Raw genomic sequence first — 13721 nt, 5'->3', positions numbered from 1 at the left:
ATGCACCCAACACAGGAGCACCTAAATATATAAAGCAAATATTAACAGATTTGAAGGGAGAAACAGCAATACAATAACAGTAGGGAACTTTAATTCTCCACTTTCAACAATGGATACATACTTCAGAAAGAAAATCAGTAAGAAAACATTTGACTTAAACTATATAGCAGACCAGATGGACCTAACATATATACAGAACATTCCATCCAACAGCAGAATACACATTCTTCTCAAACATACATGGAACATCTCCAGAATAGATCATATATTAGGCCACAAGTCTTAACAAATTTTTAAAAACTTAAATTATTCCAAGTATCTTTTCCAATCATAATGATAGGACACTAGAAATCAACAGAAGGAAAACCACAAAATGCACAAATATGTGGAGATTAAACATGCTCCTGAACAACAAATGGGTCAAAAGAAGAAATCAAGGGGAAAATTAAAAAATATCTTGAAACAAATTAAAATGAAAATACAACATACAAAAATTTGTGAAACGTGGCAAAAACAGTTCCAAGAGGGAAGTTTACAGCAATAAATGCCTACATTAAAATATCTCAAATGAACAACCTAACTTTACACCTAAAAGAACATGAAAAAGAAGAACTAAGCCCCAAATCAATGATCCTAGTATAGGCCCACTGTAGCCACATTAATTCAACATAATTCTGGAAGTCCTAGCAAAAGAAATTAAGAGAAAGAATTAAAAGGGAACTAAATTGAAAAGGAAGATTAAATTGTACTTGCAGATGACATGATGTCATATAGAAAACCATTAAGATTCCACAAAAAAAACATTTAAATTAATAAATTCAGTAGATTTACAGAATGCAAAGTCCATATACAAAAAACCAGCTGCATTCCATACACCAACAGCATAGTTATGAAAAGAGAACTTAAAATATTATCTCCAATAGCATGAAAAAAATAAAATACTTAGGAATAAATTTATCCAAGGATGTGAAAGATCTGTATACTCAAACTACAAAACTGATGAAAGAAACTGAGGACACAAATAAATGGAAAGATATTCTGTGTTCATGGGTAGGAAGAGTATTGCGAAAATGTCTATACTATTCAAAATGATCTCCAGATTCAATGCAATCCCCATTAAAATTCCAATAGCACTTTTCCACAGAAATAAGTCCTGAAACTTGGATGGAACCACAAAGTCCCTGAATAGCCAAAGCAACCCTGAGAAAGAACAAAAGTGGAAGCATCACACTTCCTGATTTCAAACCATATTACAAAGCTATAGTAATCAAAGCAGTAGGATATTTGTATAAAAACAGATATATAAATTAATGCAACAGAGAGGCCAGAAATAAATCCACGCATATATATTCAGTTAACTTTCAAAAAGGAATCAAAAAGGCACAATGAGACAAAGATAGTTTCTTCAACAAATGGTGTTAAGAAAACTGGATAAACATATGCAAAAGAAGGATACTTGGACCCCTATCTTACACCATAGGCAAAAATCAACTAAAAATAGATTAAAGAGTTGAACATAGGAAAAAAAAAAAAAAAGAGTTGAACATAGGCCCTGAATACTTAAAACCCCCAGCAGAAAATGTAGACAGTAAGCTCCTTCACAATGTTTTCAAAAATGTTCTTTTTGATGTGACAACAAAACAAAGGCAAGAAAAGCAAAACTAATAGGGAGGAGTCCTATATCAAACGAAAAAGCTGCTGCATAGTAAAGGTAACTACACACAAAATGAAGAAGCAACCTATGGAATAGAAGAATACAACTGCAAGCCACATATCAGATAAAGGTTAATATGCAAAATACAAAAACTCATACGACTCAATAGAAAAAAATAACCCAATTAAAACTGAAATATGTAAAATAACTAAGACATTTTCCCCCAGAAAAGACAAATTGTCAACAGATAAATAAAGGTGCTCAACATGATTAATCACCTGGGAAATGCAAATCAAAACCCCAATAAGATATCACCTGTTTGGATGTCTACTATCAAAAATATAAGAAATAACAAATGCTGGTGAGGATACAGAGAAAAGGAAATCTTTGTGCACTGTTGGTGGCATGTAAATTGGTATAGCCAATACTGAAAACAGTATGGAGATGCCCAAGAAATTAAAAATAAGACTATGATACAATCTAACAGTTCCACTTCTAGGTATATATATTCAAAGGAAATAAAATCATTACCTCTTGATTATCTCATGTTCATCACAGCATTATTCACAATAGTCCAGATATGGAAAGAACCTAACTGTTCCATCACAGATGAAAGGATAAAGAAAATTTTGTATATCTCTCTCTCTCTCAAACACACAGATATTATTCAATCTTAAAAAGAAGTAATTCCTGCCATTTACAATAACATGGATGAACCTGGAGGGCATTATGCTAAATGAAATAAGCCAAATGAGAAAGGCAAACACTACATGGCATCACTTATATGTGGAATCTATTAAAAAAAAAAAAAAAAAAAGGTAGAATAATGGTTCCCTGAGATGGGATGGTGGTGGAAATTGGAAGAGGTTTCTAAAAGGGTAAAACTTAAAGCTATAAGATGAATAAAGTCTGAAGATTTAAGTTATAACATGGTAACTATAGTTGATAATACTGTATGTGTCATTAAAATTTGCTAAGAGAGGGCAGCCCCGGTGGTGCAGCGGTTTAGCGCCGCCTGCAGCCCAGGGCATGATCCTGGAGACCCTGGATCGAGTCCCACGTCAGGCTCTCTGCATGGAGCCTGCTTCTCCCTCTGCCTGTGTCTCTGCCTCTCTCTCTGTCTCTATGAATAAATAAAATCTTTAAAAAAATATTTGCTAAGAGAGTAGAATTTCAGTATTCCTACACAAAAAGCTATATGAGGTGATGGGTGTGTTATTTAACTTGATTGTAGGAATCCTTTCGCAATATATACATGTATCAAAGCAACATATTGTATACTTTAAATCTATTACAATGAGAACTCAACAAGCCAGATAAGCCTACAAGACCAACAACAGGAGGAAACTTTAGCTAGATCAACTGTTGTCTTAAAAAATTTTTTTAAGTAAAATTGGAGTGCATCTATCCCTTTGAATTAGGATTTTTGTATTCCAGAAGTGCTGAATCACTATATGTATACCTGAAACAAACATCTAAATGAAATTTGAATAAAAAGTAAAATTGGAAATGACAAAGGGAACATTACTACCAATTTTATGGAGATAAAAGGCTTAAAACAGTATTATTCACAATTGTACATCAATAAATTTGATAACCTAAAAGAAAGGCACAAACTCTAGAAATTGCATTCTGCCAAATCTTTGAAGAAAGATGTGAAAGTCATAATATTGAATTTATTATCAAAAAAGCCTTGCAACAACTAAATTCTCTGGATTAGATTCCCTCATGTTGAATTCTAATAATCATTCACAGAATTAAGGTCATTCTTCACCAATCCTTCCAAACAACTGAAGAGTAGTGGATGCTTCCTCACTTATTCTAGAGGGTCCCTATTGTACTGGTTCCAAAGCCAGACAAAGACACTACAAGAAAAGAACACTATGGACTATATTTTATTTTATTTTTTTTTACTTATGATAACACACAGAGAGAGAGAGAGGCAGAGACATAGGCAGAGGGAGAAGCAGGCTCCATGCACCGGGAGCTCGACGTGGGATTCGATCCTGGGTCTCCAGGATCGCGCCCTGGGCCAAAGGCAGGCGCCAAACTGCTGTGCCACCCAGGGATCCCGAACACTATGGACTAAACGTCCCTTATGAATACTGATACAAAAATCGTCTACAAGATAGTAAACAACTCAACAGCACATTAAAAGGATTATATATCATGGCCAATTAGGGCAATGATTATAAGGTTGATTCAACATGAAAACTTGTCAATGCAATATATATACTACAAAGACCAAATGAAGGAAAAAGGAACCCACATGATCACCTTAATGGATGCCCAAAAAAGCACTTGACAAAAGTCAGTGCTCTTTCTTGATTTAAAAAAAAAAAAAAAAAAGAAGCCTCAAAAAAAATCAGGAATAGAAGTTATTGACTTTTAGCATAATAAAGGCTGTATGTGAAAAACCTACAGCTATTATATTTAATGGTGAAAGACCTAAAGCTTTCCTTGTAGATCAAGGACAAAGGAAAGATACCTGCTTTCACTACTTCTATTTAGCATAGTACTGAAATATCCTACCTAAAGAAGAAATACAAAAGCATAAAGTTGAAAAGAAAAATAACATTCACAAATTACAAAATCTCATATGTAGAAAACCTCAAGATTTCACAAAAACTACAATTAACATATTTACAAAGTTGCAGGATACAAAAACACTAAAAAAATACTGTGTTTTTATATAGTAAGAATGAAAAGTTTAAAATGGAAATTTAGAAAACAGTATCATTACAGAATTGTGAAAGAGTAAAAATCTAGGAAAAATTTAACCAGGGTGGAGAGGCATAAGACATCAACACCAAAAACTAGAAAATGTTAGTAAAAAATTAATAAAGATATTAATAAATGTAAGGAATCTTGTGTTCATAAATTGATGTTCTTAATGTCAGTACTACATATAAATGCAATCTCTTTCAACACTGTACAGATTAAATGCAGTCTCTTTCAAAATTTCAATTTTTTTCAGAAAAAGAAAAATCCATCTGAAATTTCATATGCTACAACATGGAGCATTATGCTTTTGGCATTACGCTAAGTAAAGTGAGCCAGTTGCAAAAGGACATATACTATATGATTCCACTTTATGAATTTAATTACTCTATGTACTTGATATAGAGACAAAAATATAGAATTGTGGCTTGAGGGTGGGGGAAATGTCAAATTATTATTTAATAATTATAGATTTTCAGTTTTGCAAGAAAACTGGGTGGTGTGATGGTGATAATAGTTGCACAGTGAAATGAATGTACTTAAGGCCACAGACTTGTGCTTTTTTAAATGGCTAAAATGGTAAATTTTATGTTATGTGTATTTTAGCAGAATTTTTTAAGTGAAGGGAAACATTCACATAAAGAAAAACTAAAGAAGTTCATCACTAATAGATCTGCTCAATAAGAAATGTTACAAAAAATCAAGAGAGTTGGCAATCCTTCAGCTAGATGGACCAAGAAAAAGAGACAAGACTCAAATTAATAAATTCAGAAATCAATGTGGAGACATTACCACTGACCTTCCAGAAAGAAAAAGGATTGTAGGAGAATACAATGAACAGTTTTATGCCAACAAATTGTATAACCTAGATGAAATCAACAACTTCCTAGAAACAGAGTACCAAAATGTACTCAAAGAAATAGAAAATCTCAACAGATCTATATCAAGGGATGCAATCTGTAATCAAAAACCCCCAACAAAGAAAAGCTCAGAACTAAAGGGCTTTACTAGTGATTTCTACAAAACATTTAAAGACTTATCACCAATCTTTGAACTCTTCCAAAAAATAAGAGGGAACATTCATGTCAATATTACCCTGGCATCAAAGCCAGATAAAGATATCACAGAAAACATAGACATGATTTCCCTATCCTCCACCCACAGATGTAAAAATCCTCATAAAGATCCCTGCTAGCCAAATCTAGGAGCATATTAAAAGGATTATCCATCATGATAAATTGAGACTTATCACATGAATAGAAAGATATTTCAAGATATGAAAATTAATCAATACAACAAATGACATTAATAGAATGAAGGAAAAAATAAACAAGGCTCTTCCCTTTTACTGCCATTGCTGAATTGCCAGTAGCCAAAATGAAATTCAATCCTTTTGTGACTTCCAACCAGAGCAAGAACTATATAACAGGCATTTTAATCCAGCTTCCCACATTCGCAGAAAGACTGTGTCTTCCTCTCTTTCCAAGAGCTGAGACAGAAGTACAACATTTGATCCATACCCATATGAAAGGATGATGTACAGGTTGTATGAGGACACTACAAAGGTCAGCAAATTGGCAAAGTAGTCCAGGTTTACAGGAAGAAATACATCATGTATGGTGAACAAGTATGTGAGAGAAGGCTGATGGCATAACTGTTCATGTGGGCATTCACCTTTGCAAGGTGGTTACTACTAGACTAAAACCAGACAAAGACCACAAAAAGATCCTTGAAGGTAAAAGCCAAATCTCACCACGTAGGAAAAGAAAAGGGCAAATATAAGGAAGAAACAATTGAGAGGATGCAGGAATAAAGTAATAATATATATGACTTTAGATAAAAACTCTTAAAGTAAAAAAGACATGATTATCTCAGTTAATGCAACAAATTTAATGAAATCACTATTTTTAATTCAGTTTGCCAACATACAGTATAATACCCAATACTCATCACATGCCCTCCTAAATGCCACTATTTTATGTAAATAAAACATATATATACACATATACACACATGTATAGGAAAAATATAATGTAACTAAGTACGGAAGGTAATGTCCAAAGAATACCTACAGAAAACCCACAGCTAACATTATACCCAATGGTGAAAGGATGGATGCCAGCTTTTGACTCTTCTATTGAACGCTGTACTGGGAGTTCCAGCCAGAATAATTAGGCAAGAAAGAGACATAAAACACATCCAAATTGGAAATGAAGAAGTATAATTATTTGTTTGCAGGTGACATGATCCTATATATAGAAAAGCCTAAAGAACTCATGAGACAAGACTATCTGATCTAATTAACAAATTCAGCAAAGTTACAAGATATTAGATCAGCACAAAAATCAGTTGTTTTCTATACCCTGGCAGTGAACAAAAAAGTTTAGAAAAATATCCACTTACAATAGCATCTAAAAGAATAAGATACTTATGGATAAGATGCCAGACTTGTACACTGTTAACTATAAGCCACCACTGGCTAAATGGATAAGCAAAATGTTGAATATTTATCCAATCATATGTCATATGTCTTTCAACCATAAAAGATCTAAACAAGGAGTGACAGCAAGACGGCCGACTAGGCAGTCACAACCTCATCCTTACACAAAACAATACTGTAACAACTACCCAAAATGAAAATAGATCTGGGAGAGTGCCAGATAAAATCAAGAAGCTGCAGTCAGTGGAGCACAAACTCCATGGATATACACACAGGAAAGCCAAGGAAACTTCTACCTGCATCATCACCTGGTCTCCTAGCCCAGGAGCTGGGTGCTCAGTGTGATCCACGTGGCAGCAACCTCCCTCTACAGGCCAATGGACAGTAGGAGGACCCGAGCAGCCCTCGCCATTCACCGCCAGGGACCAGTGCAGACCTCACTGATGCTACCCTAGCTGACACAACTGCCCAGAGTTCATGCCACTGCACTCCTTTGGAGCAGAAGCCAAGCTGTGAAGCCAATGCCCACCTCCCTCCTCCCCCTGGCCCTAAAATTACCACGTGTTCCCACGCCTCCGTCTAATGTGTGTCCATGCCTCGGATCCTGGTGCCAAGAGAGATTCATTAAACTGAGACCTCCTTAGGCAGAGGAAAGGGAGAGCAGGGGAACCCCAGCCACCCTCACTACTCCCACAGAAACCTTTGGGCTTTGATGATGCTGACTGAGCTAAGAAAGCTGAATATGGATTCAACACCACTGTGCCCTCTTAGAGCCAGAGCCACTGCTAGGAGACCCTGGAGCTGGGGCTGCCACAAACAACTCAGCCAGTGCCCTCATACCCACCAATGTGTGAAAGTCTTTCCCACCAAAGGCAGTACACAAAGCCTAGAAGAGGTGACTGCTCCTTCAAGTGTGCAGACAGCAACACAAGACTACAGAAAACATTAAAAAAAAAAATCAAGGGAATATGATACCATCAAAAGAACACAAATTTGCAGTAAATAACCTGAAAGAAGTTAAGTATCTATGAATTGCCTGCAAATACTTTAATTTTTTAAAAGAATCTCAGCAAGGGAGGGGCCAAGCTGGTGATGCAGGAAGACCCTGAACTCACCTCCTCCACAGACACACCAAATCTACAGCTATTTACAGAGTAATTCCTTTGGAAAAACTGAGGATTAAAAGATTCTTCATAGCAAAAGACAGGAAAACCATAGAAAACGGCAGCCATAAAAGTGCAAACTGCAGTGGGAAAGGATGGTGCTGAGGGACCATGAGCTGATTTGTCTTCCTTGAAGCAAAGGGAAAAAAAACAGAATTTAAAAGAGCAACTAGAATATAAAAGACCCAGTCCTAGAACTCCACTAAGTGGTATGAGAGCCACTGGAGCCCTCTCCAGGTTGGAGGAGCTGCCAAGCACCATGCCTTACATTCTCCTTTCTACCTTGATATATGGACAGGAGCAGGGTCTGTGTACCCTAGCTGACCTACTGTCTCAGTGGGCCCTGGGCCCTTAACCCACACAAGCCCCAGCCATCCCAAAAAGGGGGCCCCAGCAGAGCACACAATGGAACATTCCTGGTCAGTGCTCACTACAGCTCCAGCCATCCTGCCAAGGTGACATAGAGAGGAGGCATCCTGGAACATTCCAGGCCCAGACACTTTGGCTTCATCTCTCTTTCAAGGGCACCCCCTGTGCAGAGCTCTCCAGGGCCCCCAAACCCATGCCAGCCACTGTTCCAGCCAGCCAGCTACACACAGTCTACACACAGGAATACTGTACAGTACATTCCTACAATTTCAGGAGAAGTAGATATTCTAATTTATAGAAACAAAGAAAGCCAAGCAAAATGAGTAGATAGAGGAATATGCTACAAATGAAAGAAAAGACAAAACCTCAGAAAAAGAGTTAAATGAAATGATGGGGATAAGTAATCTACCTGATAAAAGTTCAGAGTAAAGTTCATGAAGATGCTCACCAGAGTAGAGCAAATGGTGGATGAATTCAGGGAGAACTTCAAAGGGAGACAGAAAACATAATTGCGTGTTATATGTAACTGATGAATTACTGAACTCTACATCTGAAACTAATGTACTATATGTCGCTAATTAAATTTAAATAAATAAATAATCACAGTTGAACACAATAACTGAAATATGACAGAGGGAATCAACAGTAGATTACAGGACACAGAAGAACAGGTCAGCTATCTGGAAGACAGGGAAAGGGAAGCCCCAGCATAACATCAAAAAGAAAAAAAGAATTTTTTTTTTAAAAATAATTGTGTCTCTGCTGATTGGTTTTGCAAGTCTAACTTACAAACGTTTAATTGAGTAACAGATTTAGGCTTGTGATTTTATTTTATTTTTTTATTTATGATAGTCATCAGAGAGAGAGAGAGGCAGAGACACAGGCAGAGGGAGAAGCAGGCTCCATGCCAGGAGCCCGACGTGGGATTCGATCCCGGGTCTCCAGGATCGCGCCCTGGGCCAAAGGCAGGCGCCAAACCGCTGCGCCACCCAGGGATCCCAAAAAAAGAATTTTTAAAAATGAGGATTACTTAAGAGATCTTTTGGACAACATTAAGTGAAAAGACATTAACACTATAGGGATCCCAGAATGAAAAGAGAGAAAGTAGAAAATTATTTGAAAAAAGGATAGCTGCAAACTTCCATAATGTAGGGAAGGAAACAGACATCGAGGTTTAGGATGCAGAGTTCAATTCCAAACAAGATGAACCCAAGGATGTCCAAAGCACAACACATAATAATTAACATTAAATTAAAGATAAAGAGAGAATTTTAAAAAGAGCAAAAGAAAAGCAACTAGCTATGTGTAAGGGAAACCCCATAAGGCTATATCAGCTAAGTATTCAGCGGAAACATAAGACAATCCCATGATATACTCAAAATGCTGAGAGGGAAAAACCTATAACCAAGAATACTTGGCAAGGTTATCATTCATAATTAAAGAGATCAAAAGTCTCCAAGACAAAAGTTAAAGAAGCTCTTTGCCACTAAACTGGCCTTAGAAGAAATTTTAAAGAAACTTCTTTAAGTGCAAAAGAAAATGCCATAATTAGAAGAAAATCATGAAAAGAAAATTTTCATGAGTAAAGCAAAATACAGTAAAGGCAGTAGACTATCACTTATAAAGCTATACAAAAATAGCAAAATCAGTTACATCTTAAAAATTAGTCAAAAGGATTCACCAAGTAAAAAGATGTAGAATATGACATCATATGCATAAAATGGGGAGGAGAAAGTAAAAACAGTTATTTTGGTATAGGTGCCAATTTAAATGACCATCAACCTAATATAGATTGCTATATACTTAAGTTGTTATATATGAATCCCAAAGTAACCACAAACCCAAAGCCTATACTAGATACACACAAAAAACTTTAAAAAGCCAAGCATAACACTAAAGAAAGTCATCGATCACAAAGAGAGAGTAAGAATGGAGAACTGCAAAACCAGAAAACAGTTAACAAAATAGCAATAAGCACATACCTATGAATGATTACTTTGAATTGAAATGATCTAAATATTCAATTCAAAGACAAGCGCATGTGAAATGATTTAAAAATAGGAAAGAAGAAAAAAATTAAAATAGGAAAGAAAGGAAAAGAAGATATATGCTGCCTAGAAGAGACTCACCCAGACCTAAAGACACATACACACTGAAAGTTAAGGAACAAAATACATTAAGAGGAAAGGAAGGAGAGGGGAGAGGGGAGAGGGGAGAGGGGGGAGGGGGGAGGGGGGAAGAAAGAAAGAAGAAAGAAAAGAAAAGGAAGAAAGGAAGAAAGAAAATATGTTCTCATTCATTTGGGGAATATAAATAATAGTGAAAGGGAATATAAGGGAAGGGAGAAGAAATGTGTGAGAAATATCAGAAAGGGAGACAGAACATAGAGACTCCTAACTCTGGGAAACAAACTAGGGGTGGTGGAAGGGGAGGAGGGTGGGGGGTGGGGGTGAATGGGTGACGGGCACTGAGGGGGGCACTTGAGGGGATGAGCACTGGGTGTTATTCTGTATGTTGGCAAAGTGAACACCAATAAAAAATAAATTTATTATAAAAAAAGCAAAAAAAAGCAAAAAGAAAAAAGAAAGAGAAAGAGAAAGAAAAAGAAAAAGAGAAAAAGCAAGCGGGATAGCAGTACTTACATTAAACAAAACAGACTTTAAAACAAAGACTGTGGGCAGACTGAGTGGCTCAGCAGTTTAGTGCTGCCTTCGGCCCAGGGCATGATCCTGGAGACCCGGGATCAAGTCCCACATCGGGCTCCCTGTGTGAAGCCTGCTTCTCCCTCTGCCTGTCTCTCATGAATAAATAAGAAATCTTTTTAAAAAAATAAAAAATAAAACAAAGACTGTAACAAGAGACAAGGGTATTACATAATGATAAAGGGATGACTCCAACAAGAGGATAAAGCAACTGTAAATATCTATGCACCCAACACCACAACACTTAAATACATAAAGCAAATGTTAACAGGCATAAAGAGAGAAACTGATGGTGATACAATAATCCTAGGTGAATTTAACACTCCACTTAACACTAATAGATATATAATCCATGCTGAAAATCATCAAGAAAACAGTTTCTTTCAGTGACACAATGACTGGATTGGATATAAAACATGGACAGAAAACATTCTATCCAAAAACAACAGAATACACATTCTTTTCAAGTGCACCAGGAACATTCTCCAGAAAAGATCACTTCTTAGGCTACAAACAAGCCCAATAAATTTAAGAAGACTGAAATCATATCATGCATCTTTTCCAACCACAACAGTATAAAACTAGAAACCAATTACAAGAAAAAAAAAAACTAGGAAAAAGTATGTGGAGGCTAGACAATCTGATATTACATAGTCATTACGTCAGTGAAGCAATCAAGTAAATTTTAAAAATTCATTGAGGGGTTAGAAGATGGCAGAGGAGTAGGAGGACCCTAGGTCTGCCTCTTCCACAAACACAACTAGGTAATTATCGAATCATCCTACAGAACCCAGAAATAGACCTGAAGAGTAGCAGAACAAACTGCACAGCTAAAGGGAGGAAAGAAGCCACATCAGAGAAGGTAGAAGTGTGAAGAGGCATTTTGGGAGACAGATTGTGGCCACTGGTGGGGAGGAAGCCACTGTCATGGAGAAGGGCAGACTAGCACACAGCTCCGGGCAAAACCGAATCCCCATAGCAATTGGCTTGGAAAGCAAAATGGGCCAACTTCATGACTTCTGGCAACCAGTGGGGTTTAAAGCCTGGAGTTTTAAAGGTCAGTGGGCTTGGCTGGTAATAGAGCCTGTAGGATGCAGCCCTGCTTTTGGAGAGAAGGCAGGCAAACAACTGCAGATGTACAGTGTGGAAACAGGGATCTGAAGAGCACCTGGAACACACAGTGGGAGCTTATGTGCTCATCTTAGAGCACATTCCAGAGTGGCAGCATTCATGGACAGACCTGTCTAGGAACAAACTGTCTGGGCCATTTTCCTCCCCCTGCCCCTTAGCATAAACACAGGGAAAACTATAGGAACCAGTGCAGCATCAGTACTTGCTACCTAATAACTTGCTTACACCAAGCCCTTCCCCCACACACTCTGGCAGAACCACCCTTCCCAGTCACCAGCCTCAGTCCCAGCTTGACAGGCCCACTCTTCTGGAGGTTTGCAGACTCTTGGTTCCTATGTCAGGGGTGACAGACAGGTCTCATTCCACAAGCAGATCAGAGCACATCTAGCTAAAATGAGCCACATTCAGGCCAGGGACCAAATATTGCCCATACCACACAGAGACAGCCTCTCCAAATGACTGGCCTAAAGGATAAAGTGGCCAGTACTCAACAGCAGAGCACATGCAGCACACACTAGAGACACTCCTGAAAGTGCCAGGCCCTGAGGAATATGGACACTATACTGCAGGGCATCACAGGATCTCTTCTTCATAAGGCCATTACTCAAGAGCAGGACACATAGCTGACTTTCCTAACACAGAGAGAAAAATGCACAGAGATGTAGACAAAATGAGAAGACCGAGAAATTTATCCCAAACCAAAGAACAGGACAAGACCATGGCTGGAGACCTAAGTAAAACAAAGAAGTAACATGCCTAAGGGAGTAATTATCATAAGGATACTCACTAGACTTGAGAAAAGAGTGGAAGATGTGAGTAAGACCTTTAACACAGAAATAATGAATCACATAGTAGAGATAAAGGGCTCAATAAACAAAAGGAGAAACACACTTGATGGAATGAACAGCAAGCTGGAAGAATAACCTAGAAGGTAGAGTAATAAAAAGTAATCAAGCTGAACAAGAGAGAAGAATTATACAAAATGAGAAGAGACTTAGGGAACTCGGTGATTCCATCAAGCATAGTAATAATTGCATTATAGGGATCACAGAAAGAAAAGAGACAGAAAAGGGGGCAGAAAATACATTTGAAGAAAATAATAGCAGAAAACGTCCCTAATCTGGGGAAGGAAATAGGTAGGAATCACAGAGAACCCCTACTAAAATCAATAAAAGCAGATCTACACCAAGATATAATTAAATTGGCAAAATACAGTGAGTAAAAAAAAAATTCAAAGCAATAAGACAAAAGACAGTAACAAGCAAGGGAACCTCCATAAGGCTATCTGGGAAATGTTTCAGCAGAAACTTTGCAGACCAGAAGAGAGTGGCATGATATACTAAAAGTGCTGAGTGGAAAAAAATTGCAGCCAAGAATACTCTATCCAGCAAGGCTATAGTAGAGATATAAAGAGTTTCCCAGACAAACAAAACCTAAAGGAATTCGTGACCACTGAACCAATCCCCCAAGAGATATTAAAAGGGGAATCTTTGGGTAGAAACGGGACCAAAAGTGACAATATAAAGGTGGGAAACACAAAA

At 37.3% G+C, this 13721-nt stretch overlaps 1 pseudogene; it reads left to right on the top strand.

Moving 5' to 3' along the window:
* Nucleotides 1–5752: 5752 nt before the first annotated feature.
* On the top strand, nucleotides 5753–9225 carry LOC106559537 (annotated as a pseudogene).
* The last annotated feature ends 4496 nt before the right edge of the window (nucleotides 9226–13721 follow it).

Source organism: Canis lupus, chromosome 1 (genome assembly GCF_011100685.1).
Source record: "Canis lupus familiaris isolate Mischka breed German Shepherd chromosome 1, alternate assembly UU_Cfam_GSD_1.0, whole genome shotgun sequence".
Lineage (NCBI taxonomy): Eukaryota > Metazoa > Chordata > Mammalia > Carnivora > Canidae > Canis > Canis lupus.
The sequence above is the reverse complement of the archived record's forward strand: the minus strand, read 5'-3'. Positions and strand labels throughout refer to the sequence as shown.